The sequence below is a fragment of the Pistacia vera genome, unplaced genomic scaffold, assembly GCF_008641045.1.
Source record: "Pistacia vera cultivar Batoury unplaced genomic scaffold, PisVer_v2 Contig741, whole genome shotgun sequence".
Taxonomy (NCBI): Eukaryota; Viridiplantae; Streptophyta; class Magnoliopsida; order Sapindales; family Anacardiaceae; genus Pistacia; species Pistacia vera.
The window spans coordinates 1-15,993 of record NW_022196603.1 but is presented as its reverse complement, the minus strand read 5'-3'; the positions used below and the strand labels follow the sequence as shown (position 1 = coordinate 15,993).

The window sequence follows — 15,993 nt, the reverse complement described above, 5'->3', positions numbered from 1 at the left end:
TCTCAAGATTTTCTATTTGTTTCTCTGGAAAGTGTATAGATTTCTGGTTTTTCTTCTCATTCCATCCTAAGATTCTCACAGAACTGGCTCTTACCCATCATTGCTATACTTGCTCGTTAGTCAATTTTCAAACTTAGAACAACCAAAATGGCTCTTTTATAACACTTTTGATAAGCTGGAAGATGAGATAAATTCCATTTTGCACATATATTTATATAATCATTCCCAGCTAAAGTGTTGGATGTGGTTCATAGTTTGCATGGGGTTTCTGAATTATTAGCGTACGTACGTTGACGCATTCAACACAGGTGGGGGTGAGGAGGTAACATCCCTTCACTGTAAGCCCAATCAGTAATTGGGTTTGGAAGTGTTTTGTAAATATTTGGGTTTTATAAGTTTAGCTCAAATGTGATTATGTTTACTATTATATATACATATTATAATAGTGGAAAAACCTAATGTGAGAAAAATATACAAAGAGAGGAGAGGAAGAGTAAACTATCGTCGTTGCTATTGTATTCCTGCATACTTTTGAAACTTAATAAAAATTCCTCTGTCTCGACTGCTGGATGTAGTTTCTATATTGGGAATGAACCAAGATTTCTTTACTTTTTGCTTCAATTATTTTGTGTGTTTTGGCAATATTTTTCAACATGGAGATCTAAAGTTCAGATTTTCGTTTATGGCTAATATTTGCAAATTTTTAGAAGTGATTTATATATTTATTGTTATGCCTAAATTAAGGGTTGACTTATGTTGACGTCACCAAGCACCAATTAGAATTCAAGAAAGCATTCCACCGTCCAGAACATGTCACATCTCCAAAGGCAAAAGGAGTATAGATGTCAACAACCCAACTAACTCAAAAATTTGTCCCTGAATGAATTTGGTTCACGCACTTATCCAAGCCCCATTTAATTTAAGGATATTCTTTGAGTTCCCAATGAATGGAAAGGTAGGAGAGATCTTTACGGCATCAAACCACTTGCAAAAGTGTAATTATTACCTTGATCAAAACGGGTATAAATAGGCAGCTCCCTCTCACAAAAATGAGATCAGACACTCATACATTCAATAAAGAAAATTGCAAAGACACACTACTAGAAAAAGATTAACTTGACATTCTCTAAGAACGCTTAGAACATCAAACATTTGTAATACTAAATTGCAGTTCGCTATTAACGATCAAGACCAAGTTAGGGGTGAATGTCTCAGATCCCACATCAGACGCGCACTGTGGAGGTCTTAGGCTTATAAGCGAGAGAGTTTGTCCACCTAATGGGTTAGCCTTTTTGGTGTAAAACTCCCAACCCATGACACTTAGCACACTTATTTACAAAGTAGTATCCTATCTCGTTATAAATATATATTGAAGCATAGAGTATGGGCTTATAATTATATAGATCAAATTCATCTCAAAAGAATTTGTTGCTAACTTTTTGAGTATTTGCTCAACTTTGTTTGTGTTGATGGAGATCATAGAGCAAAGAGTTTATATTCTAGATTCTATCTGAGGAGATAAATTATTTAAGATTTAAATTAATTAAATACATGTTTTACGTATGGTTAAATCTTGTTTGCTATATTGTTCATTTGTTGATATAAACAATGAAGTCCAAGTAGTTTGTTTCTTACAATAGGACACTTTCTCTTTGCTGGGGTATGCCCTCGAAACATAACGGTTTGTTGCTATTACTACCTCATCAATATCATTATATTTATATTTTATTTTCTCTATGTGCTCCTAAAGACAGCTGACTTTTTCTTGTGTTTTGCTTAATTAATTTGTCATTTCTTTTTTAAATAAAGAGTTATTAACGAGAAATTAGTTGGACAATGGCTTTGTTTGACTTGCCTTGTAGTTTCTAAAAACTGTCAATCAACATCACTCAAACGTGGAACATCTTCCAACTAATTAAGTTCTCCAAATTTTGCAATAGAGTAAACGACTTTTTCCCACCCAAGGTTTGTCTTAATGACACTTTCCCACCCAAAAAGTTTCACAATACCACTTTCCCACCCAACATTTATATTTCACTAATACTCAAAATACAATTTACTTTCTCAACTGGCGTTCAGCGAGTAACCAGGAGCCAGGGTTAGAGGGTTTTTGTAGAGTGGGGGCCGATGGATCAAATAGTGGTAATCGATTAAATATTAACTGTCGAAAATGAGCTAAGAACAAAAAACCCTAATTTTGCGATGGTCGTTAATCAACGATAAACCAAGTGTCGAAGTAAGAGGGGTTTTGTAAAGAGGAGTCTGGAGGTTCAGATAGTGGTGACGGAGAAAATTTTCGTAGTCGGAATCAGCTTTAGGTAGTAATGGAATATTAAATTTGGGTAAGAAAGTGGTATTTTAAAATTTTTTGGGTGGGAAAGGGTCATTAAGGCAAACCTTGGGTGGGAAAAAGTCGTTTACTCTTTTGCAATCTATTAAACATAATTAATTGAACTGAATTATAAATCCTGTCGGTCCATGTATAGTCGTGTACAAAACAGATAAATCGTCTCTTTACTTTTGGAATTTGATTCATCCTCTGAACTTTCAAAGATCTTATATCGTTTATTATTTGTTTTTATTCGTACGTGTTCAACATCTTTACTGTTCTTTTATTTGTATCCATCAGCAATCCATCAGATCATTGTATTTAATATAACTCAAATTATTAATAGAAGATTTTGGTTCTTTCTTCTAGTCTTTTCTCCCCCATTCCTCCCTCATATGTATCTTAAATCTTCATTAATCCTCTCCATGTGCTTGCCTGCAAAAGTATGTGATCATGTGAGAGTTGTTAATTGAGAGAGAGAGAGACAGAGAGAGAGAGAAAATGGAGTCCATGGCCAAGACCATAGAGAAAAGAATACAAAGAGAAGCTCACATCTTGTGTTTTGGATTCCCTGCACAAGGTCACTTAAGCCCAATACTTCAATTCTGCAAGCGGTTGGCCTCTAAAGGCGTCAAGGTAACACTAATTTCCACCTGCACAACTTCAACTACTAGCAAGTTCATCCAAACTCAAGCCAGTTCCATTAAAGTTGAGTTCATTTCTGATGCACCGAAGAAGAGAAAATAGGCAACGAGTCCTGAAGATTACTTTGAACGTTACAAGGTTTGTGTTTCACAAGCCTGTCTGAGTTCATCGAGAAACAACTTAATTCTGAGTGTCCACCGAAGTTTCTCGTTTATGACTCAATTATACCGTGGATTTTCGATGTAGCCAAGAGTTTTGGGATGGATGGCGCTCCTTTTCACTCAACCTTGGGCTGCTAATTCAATTAATTATCATTTTCTTCAAGGGAGATTCAAAGTTCCTTTAGAAGAGCCGATTGTGACATGCCTTCCATGCCACCGCTAAGGGTCTGATCTACCATCATATTTTGATGTAAATGGCACTTACCCATTATCGCTAGACTTGCTGGTTAATCAATTTTCAAATATAGAGCAACCGAATTGGCTCTTCTGTAATAGTTTTGATAAGCTGGAAGATGAGGTAAGTTAAATTTTACATATATAAATAGAAAGTCTTAGTACCATAGCGGTATTCTAATTTTTTTTCTATATAATGAATCATGGCTACAGCGAGAAGTGTAGATTTAAAATTCAAACTATATATTTTTTTAATTCTAAATGTAATATCTTTGAAAAATGCTATCCTTACAAAGACTTATAAAAAGAGGGTAATAAAGAAAAAAAAAAAACAAAGAAAAAACGGAAAAAGATGGAGAGAGAGAGAGAAAGAGAATCATGAAGATCAAGGGTAGTATTGTCTTTATATGCCCCCTTTGTATTTGTCTTTGTAAGACTAGCACTTCTCATATCTCTTACCCACCTCCTTTAACAGGGTTTTGGAAGTTACAATCATCATGTATTGTTTTTCCATTTCAATTAATGGGACTCGGACTTATCTCTTACCTGTATCTAATAGTGGGATTCCAAGCCTATCTCTCGGACTCAAATCTGGATACATCTTTCCAAATGACTTAAGACTAGCTTAATATTGTTACTCCTAATTAGTAGGAGGACGCGCACCTCACTATTTAATGTGGGTGAAACCATCCAAGTCCCACCAAATGAGTTAGGTAGGACAAATTACATAATGATAATAATCTCGAAACTCTCTAAAGGAGGTGAGTAGGGATATTCAGTGAATTTATATAAACTTTGTACATTTCTGTAAGGTGCTAGCTGTTTTAAGGATTTTTGCTAACTTCTATCAGATAGTGAAGTGGATGGCGAGTAAATACCCAGTCAAGAATATTGGACCAAGCATTCCATCATGTACTTCGACAAACGGTTGGAAAGTGACAAAGCTTATGGCCTAGCCTCTTCAAGCCAACACCGATACTTGCATGACATGGCTAGACTCTAAAAGAATTGACTCTGTAGTCTATGTATCATTTGGAAGCATTGCTGCCCTTGAAAAAGAGCAGTGAAGGAATAGCATGGGGCCTGAAGAGAAGCATGCTTCTTCTTTTGGTAGTGAGGGAATCCGAATCTGAAAAGCTTCCAAGTAATTTCCTTGAGGAAACATCTGAGAAGGGTTTGGGATTGCTGGTGTTCTCAACCTGAAGTTCTGGCTCACAAGTCATTGGTGTTTCATGACACATTGTGGGTGGAACTCGACGCTCGAGGCTCTGAGCTTGGGAGTACCATGGTGGCAATGCCCCAATTGTTTGATCAAACAACTAATGCTAAGTATGTTGAAGATGGTGGCAGGTTGGTTAGGGTAAGAATGAATAAGAAAAAATGGTGACAAGAGAGGAGATAGAGCTTTGTATAAAGAAGTCATGGAAGGAGAGAGGTCAAAAGATTTCAAAGAATTCGGAGAAGTGGAAGGAATTGGCTAAAGAGCAGTAGATGAGGTGGAAGTTCTGACAAGAACATAGAGGAATTTGTTGCAAATTTATATCCACTGATTTAATGAATATTTTCATTGATGTAGAATGTTAATAAATTATGTGCATTTTTGTTTTGGATTGCCTAGGAAATAAAGAACGAGAGGTTATGATATAATGGGGTATTATAAGTTAAGTTTAGTCAAATACTAATTTTAGTACTCAGTTGATAGACAAATCCCCATCTTAATTATCGAAAAACACAGTCAAATCGATAGAATTAGATAGCAAACCTTTTCTAGTCTTTTATGCTTGCCGTTTTGGTTCTTCTGAAAGAGCTATAGATCACGAAAATAAATTGTTTTTTCTTTTGAATCAACTTATGAAAGTCGGCAAATTTGGAATTATATATTGTGAGTCGGCAATAGACGTATATTGCCTGATCAAGCCTTTGTTTGTATGTTATTGTAAGTATATGTGCTTCACAAATATAGTATTGCTGAATATTAAGAATAATACTGAGAGGAAATGGAGCCCAAGAGCATGGAGCAGGGAACACAAAGAGAAACTCACATCTTATGTTTTTGTTTCCCTGCACAAGGTCACATAAACCCAATACTTCAATTCCCAAGCGTTTGGCCTCTAAAGCCTCAAGGTAACCCTAGTTTCCCCCAGCTCATCTACAGTTAGTTCCAAGTTTATTCAAACACAAGCCACTTCCATTAACATTGAGATCATTTCTGATGATGAGCCCGATGAAGGCCAAAGTCGAACAGCAAATCTTGATTTCTTTGAAGCCCACAAGATTTGCGTTTCGCAAAGCTTATCCGAGTTCATCAAGACAGTTAAGTTTTGAGTATCCACCTAAATTTATTGTTTATACTCGATTATACCATGGATTTTAGACATAGCCGGGGGATTCGGCATGGACAGAGCTCCTTTTTCACTCAACCTTGGGCTGTTAATTCCATTTACTATCATGCTTTTCAAGGGAAATTCAAATTCCTTTAAGGAGCCTATTGTGTCATTGCCTTCTATGCCACCACTAAAGCTCAATGATCTACCATCATTTTTTGATGCAACTGACGCTTACCCAACTTCGCTAAACATGCTCGTTAATCAATGTTCATATGTAAAAAAACTAAACTGGCTCTTCTGTAACACCTTTGATGAATTGGAAATGAGGTAATTTAATTTAATTTTAACATAGTATTTTCTTTAATATATGTTATTGTTAGAGTAGGTGCCCTACAACCAATCAATTATTGAAAATTGATTCTGTAATAAATGTTTATTTATCAATAAAAGACATATTCTTCTTAGTCGTGTATGTAATGATAATGTCCTGAGAATGTTAGAACCGTGACGAGGGTATCAAGTGTTTCAAATCTTGATAGTGAGAATCCTATGACACTATGGTGGTCATTCTAAAAACGTCTGTAGCTCCGTATTATTCTGACCAAGGACACAGATAATACGGTAAGGTTATCATAGTGTTGAACGACCTTGTCGAAAGATAATGACTGATCTTACTGTCAGGGTTGTATGCCACAACCTAGTGCAACGCATGAGTACTTGCTAAAGACAAGTTCACTGGACAGACCCCCTAGAATTCCATATGGGTGGTACCCTAGTGTCTATGGAATAAATCCTCTAACGGATTGTGGTCATTTGATCCTTAGAGTTGAGATCACCGGCGCGCCTTGTACACCAATTGGTGTAGTTTGACACTAGCCCAACGTAATTCTATTCAGAGCTATCAATATCATAGTGATTGGCTACATTGAGAATGTTTAAGACTATGAGTATCGACAAATGATTCATCACTCCTGGGTACGGGAGAAGTTATCTCACGGGTAATTCAGTAAATGGCAATGACACTAAATCTGTGGCCACAGTGGGATTGAGTTGATGCTCAATCCAATTTAATATTCATGTCGTTGCCAATAACTGAATACAAACATGTCGAGGATATCTGAGGTGACACTATTTCTGTACCTTAGTCTCGATGAGATAACAGTTTATAAAAGGATTTGATTGCACGGTAACCAAACCATTGACAGGCTATGGTTTCATTGAATCCGAATCTATGGGGTGCCATGATGCTGTTAAGTCATGAAAGTGACTCTACTTGGTGCAAAAAGACCCTATGTGTTATGAATTGAAGTTATATTGAGACAATTAAGAGAATTATGATTTATGTTTAAAATCATTTTTGAGTTTTTCTACTAATTTGGCATGTTTGGATTGAAATTTAGATTGTGTAAGTTGATATAGGTAGTGATTTATTTTCTAGGGTTGATGTTGTCTCATTTATCATTCAGGGTCAAATTGTCATGATCTGGGGTTGATTTTGTCATTTTTAATATGCAGGGACCAAATGGATATTTGCCGCAATGGTATAACTTCCAGGTGACCATCTGAAAGGGGGACGCGCGCGCAAACCAACCCAAAACCCTAGCCTCCCACCGATCTAGTCGCGCCGACGACGTTTCATCTTCCAGGCCGGCGACCCTTCATCTTCCGCCGGCGTGCCTCCACACAACCACCACCGTGAAACACGCACCCATCGCGACGCTTCATCTTCCCATCGCGACGTTTCGTCTTCCCGGCGAGATTCGCCGCTTTCCGGCGACGTTTCCGCCCAGGGTCATCCACCTTCCCCACAGATCACTATCCGTCATCTCCAACTTCCCGCGACGCAAACCGCCAGAACCTCCGGTTTTGCCGTCGCGCCTCTCATCTTCCGGCCAGATCTTCTCATTTCCGCGACTTCTCACCTCCCAGGACCTGATCTGAACTCCCCATCACCAAGCTTTCCATTGGTACCTTCGATCCATTTCCGCCACCGTTTTCCGGAGACCCGCCGAAAATTAACTTTTCCGGCGAACCCGGCTGTTCGTATTCCAGGCTGTCCGTTGGTCGTTTTCGGCCCTTCTTCGCATCATATCGCTGTCGTACCTCCTCTTCGCCTGATCCTCTGTTTCCACTGTTTCACACCGTCATCACCACCATGAGCGGCTAAGCTCCCGTTGTCCGTTACGTGTAGGCGAGATCGAGATTGACTCCACTGATCTCCTCATCAGCTCTTGACTAGTTGGATGAGCCCGAATGTTGGATATTTGGTTAATTTTCTTGTATTCAATATATTTGTTTTCGTTTCAGTTTGTTTGCGATACTTTAATATTTTCTGATGCTCGATGTGTTGAATTGATAATGTCCATTGAGAACGTTTATTGATATATAACTTTTCGCTATATTGAATGTCGGTTTGAGATTATTGAATGTCGATTTGACTTTAAATTGCTTCGGTACTGATTGCATCAAGTTGTAATAGCGTTTAATGTCATCTCTACTAGGAATGCATTTATTGTGTAATTAGTTGATTGGAAGATACAGGTTGATAGGTTGTACTTGTTAACGTTGTACCAACTAGTGGTGTTTAAGGGTTTATGTTTTTTTCGGTTAGTCAATGATAGTCTTTAACCAATCGACCCATAACTAGACGACGGGAGACAGGATAGATTATACCTAGATTGCCGGGAGATATTTCTATTGATTTGCCTAGCCTTGTAGGTTAGGAAATTGAAGAGGGAGAGGAATTGTGAGAGTTGTCTTGAGTCAAACCGAACCCTTAGCGACAATTTAATATTGTGTTTAGTTAGCAATTATTTAATGCTTTAATTTCCTGCAAGTAATAGTTTTCTTAGTTTTAATCATCATTCTCCAATTTCTCTTTCGTTAACTCAAATATACATTAGGTCATTAGTCTTGCCCCTGTGGATTCGATCCGGCTTACCGCTAACTACGGTATTTAGGTTTAATTTGGACCGTGACGACAGGTCTAACAGATGCCTTACTAGGGGCTAATCTTAGTCTGTGTGCAGTGAGACGATTAATTGGTGTTAATCACGATACTACTCATTGTCGATATGATAAAGAGCCTACGGGTCACACACTTAGAAGATAATTTAAAATCAATTTGTGAGAAGGGTATTTCATCTTTAAGAACGAAATGGTATTTGGTAATCTCACAGTGCAATTAAATTTGCTGAGGTTGTTGCTTGTATTTATTTTAATATTAAAATTAAATTATGTATTATATATATATATATATATATTATATTATTATGTATGTATATTTCAATGAATTATTATTATAATTGAATGTTAATATATTATATATTAACTTATTTTAATTATAATAATAATTAATTAATTAAAATACCGTAAAGGGTATGTTTGGTTGCAAGGGTGAACTAGGGAGCCCATGGCTAATCCTAAGTGGAATAAGGTTTTAATTGTTGCACTATATAAGTGCAACTTAAAATTAAAACATTAGGGAATTATTCATTCAATTAAAACCCTAGCCACCCTATCTCTCTCTCTCTCAAGAAGAAAACTTTTCTTATTCTTCTTTCTTGATTCTTGAAGCCCTTGATTGTTCTAGCAAAATAATCAAAGGTTCTACGGATTATCTTCGTATGGACTTTCGTGAGTGCGATCCTACTTTGGATCGATTGGCGAAAAATCATGTGAATAGTAGATAGTGAATAGTAACTGTGAACAGTAGACAGTGATAGTAACAGTGAACAGTTTTCCTGTCAAAAATTAGAGATATTCGAAGGAGCCTCCAAACATACGTAAGTATTCTAATCCTTGAATGGATTTATTTTATACATATTTTTGTTTATAAACATGTAAACGGTATAATCTATACTCGGATCTAGGCAAAGAAAGGTAATTGATTTACCGATTGAATTTTTGTTTTTCCGCTGCGTATGGTAGATCAATTACTTACAATGGTATCAGACACTCGGGTATTAGATTATATTGTTTAATTGATTTTTGATAACATGTATATTTGTTTGATAACATGATATTGCATGATTTGAAGTATTTTTAAATCTGGAAAAATTATGTATGTTGAATGTCTTAATTAATCAATTGATTAAATAATGTGTTGATTGAATATGTATTGGTTGGTTGGTGTCCTAGTTGAATGTTTAAGCATTCGATTTGATTTGGATCCATATCATTATGTGAAAAATTGCAAAAGACGTTACTGTGCCTGATTCACTATTTTGCGGTGTTAGCCGTGGCGAAATAACACTTCGCCGCAGCCAGATGCAAAAAGTGAATCTGGCCGCAGCGAAATAAACCTTCTTCACGGCAAAATTTTGAAAAAGTAGATCTAGCCGTGGCAAAATAAAACTTTGCTGCGGCATAAAACTCTCTAAAACGATTTGTGTTTTCTAGAAGTTCACGGTCGCTGCGGCAAAATAAAACTTCACCGCAGCAACCATGTGTGCATGAACTTCGTCGGGGCGAAGAATTTCTTCGTCACGACAAGAAACCTACTGTTCTATTTTTGCTTTCCGTTTTCACATAGGGGCTAAATTACAATTTTTGAACCTTTAAAGCCAATATACATTCTACACGTTTAAGGTGGTAACTTGATAATTCAACCCACCCAATTCAAAAATTGATTGTTTTTTAATGTATGCAATGTTCTTGTTTAATAATTGCACGGTGCCTGGTACATGAGCCTCAGACCTATTGTTATTGTTTATTGGGTTTGTTTGTAATTTTTATAAACAAATAGGACTTGCGTGTCCTGTCTCTCTCTCTTAAATCCCCATGTATTTCTTCTCCTCATCTCAATCCCCTCGTATGTAACGCGAGGTTTCTATTTTATTGATATAAATTAGAATAGGTTTTTTATTATAAAATTATTTGAAATAATCATGAAGAAGAAACAAAGGAGCTATGAAGAGGAATAACTTGAAGATCCAACATTTATTTTTAAACCCTCAGTTGACGCACTGATTCCTCTAGGATCGAGGAAATCGGTTTTAGTGGGTTATGTACCGACACGTTTTATTTTGTTTAGAATGCATGCTAAGGTTGAAAGTTCAATAACATGCCAAACAATGACATTCTAACAAAGATAATAATCTGGTGAGACATTAAATAAAAACCCTCAAATAAGATATATTAAGTCACATATGCCTTCCATCACCATGGTTTTAATCAAACTACTGTTCATCAGAACCTTGTTCGCCACAATGAAGGGTACACTTCTACTAGTGGGAGGTTAAAATTCATTGGAGTTTTTCTTAATGATGATGGGTCGACTTAAAATGAAAGTTTTGCTTGTTTGCCATAGCGAAGGTTAATAAACATGTCATGTGCATAGTAGAGAACTACACATGTTGAGTGTACATGGTGACATGTAGTGTCCACTCTACTGATATTGGGAATCACACTTGAGGACGATGGCTAGGCCGTTGGATTATGTGATTAACTTGTTGGCTTACTTCACATTTGAGGTTGGTAGTGGGTGTTATCAACTGGTGTGGATTAAGTTTATTGGCCTACCTAATCAACCCATTTTGGCTTGTTCGCCACAACGAAGGTTTGAAATGGGCCAGATGGGATCTCAATCCACTAGGAAAGCCAACGAGCTTTCCCGAGTTAATAGTGAAGGCTATTGGCTTGAGAAAAATAGTGGGAATGTTTTTTTAATAAAAGACCATATTAAGAAATAATAAAAATTATATTGACTTTACTTTTCTGAATTGTAAATTCACTTAAAAATGAGCTTTATGAACCTACGACTAATAATCAAGAAAGAAAACAGGTTGGATGGATCCAATTTCTCAGACCGGTATCATAATCTTTGGATTATACCTAAGTTCGAAAGGAAATTGTATATCCTTGATAAGCCATACATGGCTGAACCTGATCCTGATGCCACCTAAGAAGTAAAAGATACTTATCAAAAGTTCCTTGATGATGCTGATGGCGTTCAATGCTTGATGTTAGCATCGATGAAACCAATGCTGCAAAAGCAGCATGAGAATATGGACGCTGCTGCCATTATTCTACACCTCAAGGAGCTTTATGAAAGGGATGCTCGATATAAAAGGTACAAGGTGTTAAAAGCATGGTTTAGAAGTCGTCTAACCGAGGGAGCCCAAGTTAGCCCTCATGTGCTCAAAATGATCGAGCACATGGAGAGGCTTGAGACTTTAGGTTTGAGTTGGATGCAAAACTACAAGTGGATTTAATTCTGCAATCCTTGCCTGACTCTTATGCATCGTTCATAATGAACTTCAATATGAACGTTATGGTGAAAATCTTGTTAGAGCTTTTGAACATGCTAAGGACTGCAGAGCAAGACTTGAAGAAGTCCAAGCCTATTTTACTGGTAACTAACAGTAAAAGAAAGGGTAAGGGCAAGAGAAATGCCAAGGTCAATCCCAATCCCAAGCCCAAGCCCAAGCCCAAGCCCAAGCCCAAGCCTAAAGGACAAGATGCTCTTAAGCCTGCGAGTGATGTTGGGAAAGGTGGGAAGGTAGTCTGCTTCTATTGTGGCAAGCCTGGCCATTGGAGGAAGCACTGTAAGGCTTTCCTCGCAAACAAGAAGAAGTCAAATGCTTCGACTTCAGGTATGATTGAGATTGACTTCTCTCTTTCAACATCTTGGGTTATTGACACATGATGTGATAGTCACGTTTGTACTGATGTGCAAGGACTAAGATAGAGCAAATTGCTCGCCAAGGGAGAAGTGGACCTACGAGTAGGAAATAAAGCCCATGTGGCTGCATTAGCTGTAAGGACTTATTGTTTATCTTTACCTTCAGGCTTATCATTAGAACTCAAAGACTGTTATTTTATACCTGCGATTTCTAGAAATATTATTTCAGTATCCTCTTTGGATAGGATATCGTTTTGAGATTTCTAATGGATTGTTGTCCTTTAGTTTGAATGGTATTCTATTTGGAATTGCTAGGTTATATAACAAATTATATGTTCTTGATTTGAACAATAAGGATATTCTCAATGTTGAAACTAAGAAAGCTAAACATAGCGAACAAAACCATACATACCTCTGGCATTGTAGATTGGGTCATGTTAATCAGACCCGCATTGCAAAACTTCAAAGGGATGGAGTTTTGGACCCTTTTGACTTCTAGTCATTTGAGGTATGTGAATCATGCCTTTTAGGCAAGATGACCAAGTCACCTTTCACAGGACAAAGTGAAAGAGCTACTAAAATATTAGGCATCATCCATAATGATGTATGTGGTCCATTAACAGTTGAAGCCAGAGGTGAATATTCCTATTTCATTACATTTACTGATGATTTCAATAGATATGGTTATGTCTACCTCATAAGACATAAATCTGAAGTCTTTGATAAGTTCAAAGAATTCAGGAATGAAGTATAGAATATGTTGGGCAAAAGTATTAAAGCTCTTCGGTCGAATTGAGGATGTGAATACCTAAGCTTAGGGTTTTCTAAATACCTGAAGAATGTGGGATAGTATCACAACTCATCCCTCCGTATACACCCCAACACAATGGAGTGTCTGAAAGGAGGAATATGACCTTACTTGACATGGCGAGGTCCATGATGAGTTTTAGTGATTTACCTACATCATTCTGGGGTTATGCCCTAGAGACTGTAACTCACATTTTGAATCGTGTGTCATCAAAGTCTGTAGACAAGACTCCATTTGAACTATGGAATGGGCGACAGCCCAATTTGTCTTATCTAAGGATTTGGGGTTGCGAAGCTTATGTCAAGAAATTGACTTCGAACAAGCTGGGCCCTAAATCCTACAAATGTATATTTGTGGGGTATCCTAAAGAGACAAAAGGATACTATTTCTACCATCTAGAAGAGCGCAAAATTTTTGTTGCTACTATTGGCGTCTTCCTAGAAAACGCATTTTTTCTAAGAAGTACTAATGGGAGAAAAGTAGAACTCGATGAAGTTCTAGAGCTACAAGATATACTAGACGAAGGACGGGAAGATGTGCCACAAGTAGTGGTTGAACATTAGGAGGAGGTTACTCCGTAACTTGTGGATCAAAGTAAACCACCTAAAGTAGCACAAGAGCTACATAGATCTGTGAAAGTACACCATGAGCCTAAGAGATACGGTTATCTCGTGACTCAACATGGTGACATACTTGTCTACTAACATGATGAACCCAAAACCTAAGAAGACGCTATATCGGATCCAGATTCCATTAAATGGCTTGAAGCCATGAAATCTGAGATGGACTCCATGTACTAGAACCAAGTATGGTCTTTGGTAGAACCACCTAAAGGGGTAAAACCTATAGGGTGTAAATGGTTCTTCAAGAAGAAGACTGACATGGATGGCAATGTGCATACTTATAAAGCACGATTAGCTTTCAAAGATTTCAAACAAATTAATGGTATTGACTATGAGGAAACCTTTTCACCGGTTGCCATGATTAAATCCATCAAAATTATGCTTACGATTATTGCATATCATGATTATGAGATTTGGCAAATAAATGTCAAAACGGTTTTCCTGAACGGAAACCTTGAAGAGGATGTGTATATGACACAACCTGATGGTTTCGTTCTTGATGGGCAAGCTGAGAAGGTATGCAAGTTGCAGAGATCCATTTATGGACTCAAGCAAGCTTCAAGGAGCTGGAACATTCGTTTTGATGAAGCCGTAAAAGAATTTGGTTTTATCAAGAACGAAGATAAGTCCTATGTTTACAAGAAAGTGAGTGGGAGCGTAGTGGCATTCTTAGTGTTGTATGTCAATGACATACTTATAATCGAGAATGATATACCGAACTTGCAGTCAGTAAAGATTTGGTTATCCAAGTGCTTCTCCATGAAAGACTTAATAGAAGCAGCCTACATCCTCGGAATGAAGATCTACCGAGATAGATCACGTAGGTTGCTTGGCCTAAGTCAGAGTACATACATTGACAAGGTACTGAAAAGATTCAGTATGAAAGAATCCAAGAAGGGATTTCTTCCGATGTCACATGATGTCTATCTCTCTAAGGATATGTGTCCTAAAACACACGATGAGAGAGATAGAATGAAGTGGATCCCATATGCATCAACAATTGGATCCATTATGTATGCCACGTTATGTACTCGAATTGATGTCTCATGTGCATTAAGCACTTGCAGTAGATATCAATCGGATCTAGGTGAGCATCACTGGATAGCTGTCAAGAACATCCTTAAGTACCTAAAGAGGACTAAGGACATGTTCTTGGTTTATGGAGGGAAAGATGAGCTCACTGTAAGAAGATACAGTGATGCTAGTTTTCAAACGGATAAAGATGATTATCGATCACAATCAAGGTTCGTATTTTGTCTCAATGAGGGTGCAGTGAGTTGGAAAAGCTCCAAGCAAAGCACTGTAGCGGACTCTATAATGAAGGCTGAGTATATTGCATTATCCGATGTGGCTAAGGAGGCAGTCTGGATTAAGAAGTTAGTCATTGAACTTGGTGTGGTTTCTATGATTGTTGATCCGATAAATGTCAATTGTGACAACAACGGAGCAATTGCTCAAGCAAAGGAACCATGGTCTCACCAGAAGTCCAGACACATACTCAAACATTTTCATCTCATCAGAAAAATGGTTGAGAGGAAAGATGTACAGATCAGTAAAGTGCATACTGATGATAATCTCGCCGATCCACTAACAAAGCCTTTGTCGTAGTAAAAGCATGAAAAACACTTAAGGTCATTTGGTATTAAATACATGAATGATTGGCTAGAGTGCAAGTGGGAGATTGTTAGAGTAGGTGCCCTAAAGCCAATCCCCAATATTATTCTGACCAAGGACATAAATAATACAATAAGGCTATCATAGTGTTGAACGACCCTGTCGAAAGGCAGTGACTGATCTCACTTGTCAAGGTTGTTTGCCGACAACCTGGTGCAACGCATGGGTGCTTGCTAGAGGCAAGTTCACTGGACAGACCCACCAGAGAATTCCATATGGATGGTAACCCTAGTGTCTATAGAATAAATCCTCTAACGGATGGTGATGTATGTGATCCTTAGACTTGAGATCACCGGAGCTCACTACAAGAAAACTGGCATTCTGCGTCTAACAAAATTAGACGCAGAAAGTCACATTTAGACGCTAAGCCATTTTTAGCGTCTAAATTCGGTTGTCGCCCCCTTAGTTGCAGTAGGCTGGTAGAAGATTCATAGCGCGTCTATATTGTGGTTTAGACGCAAAAAGTTTTTTTTTGGCGACTATCAAAATAGTCGGCAAATGTTGTTCAAAATAGTCCCCCCACTTAGACGCTAAAAGTTGAAGGGTAATTGTGTAAAATTGTATAGT

General features: G+C 37.5%; 1 pseudogene; it reads left to right on the top strand.

The window, feature by feature from the left end:
* Positions 1-2,839: 2,839 nt before the first annotated feature.
* On the top strand, positions 2,840-4,924 carry LOC116115464 (annotated as a pseudogene).
* The last annotated feature ends 11,069 nt before the right edge of the window (positions 4,925-15,993 follow it).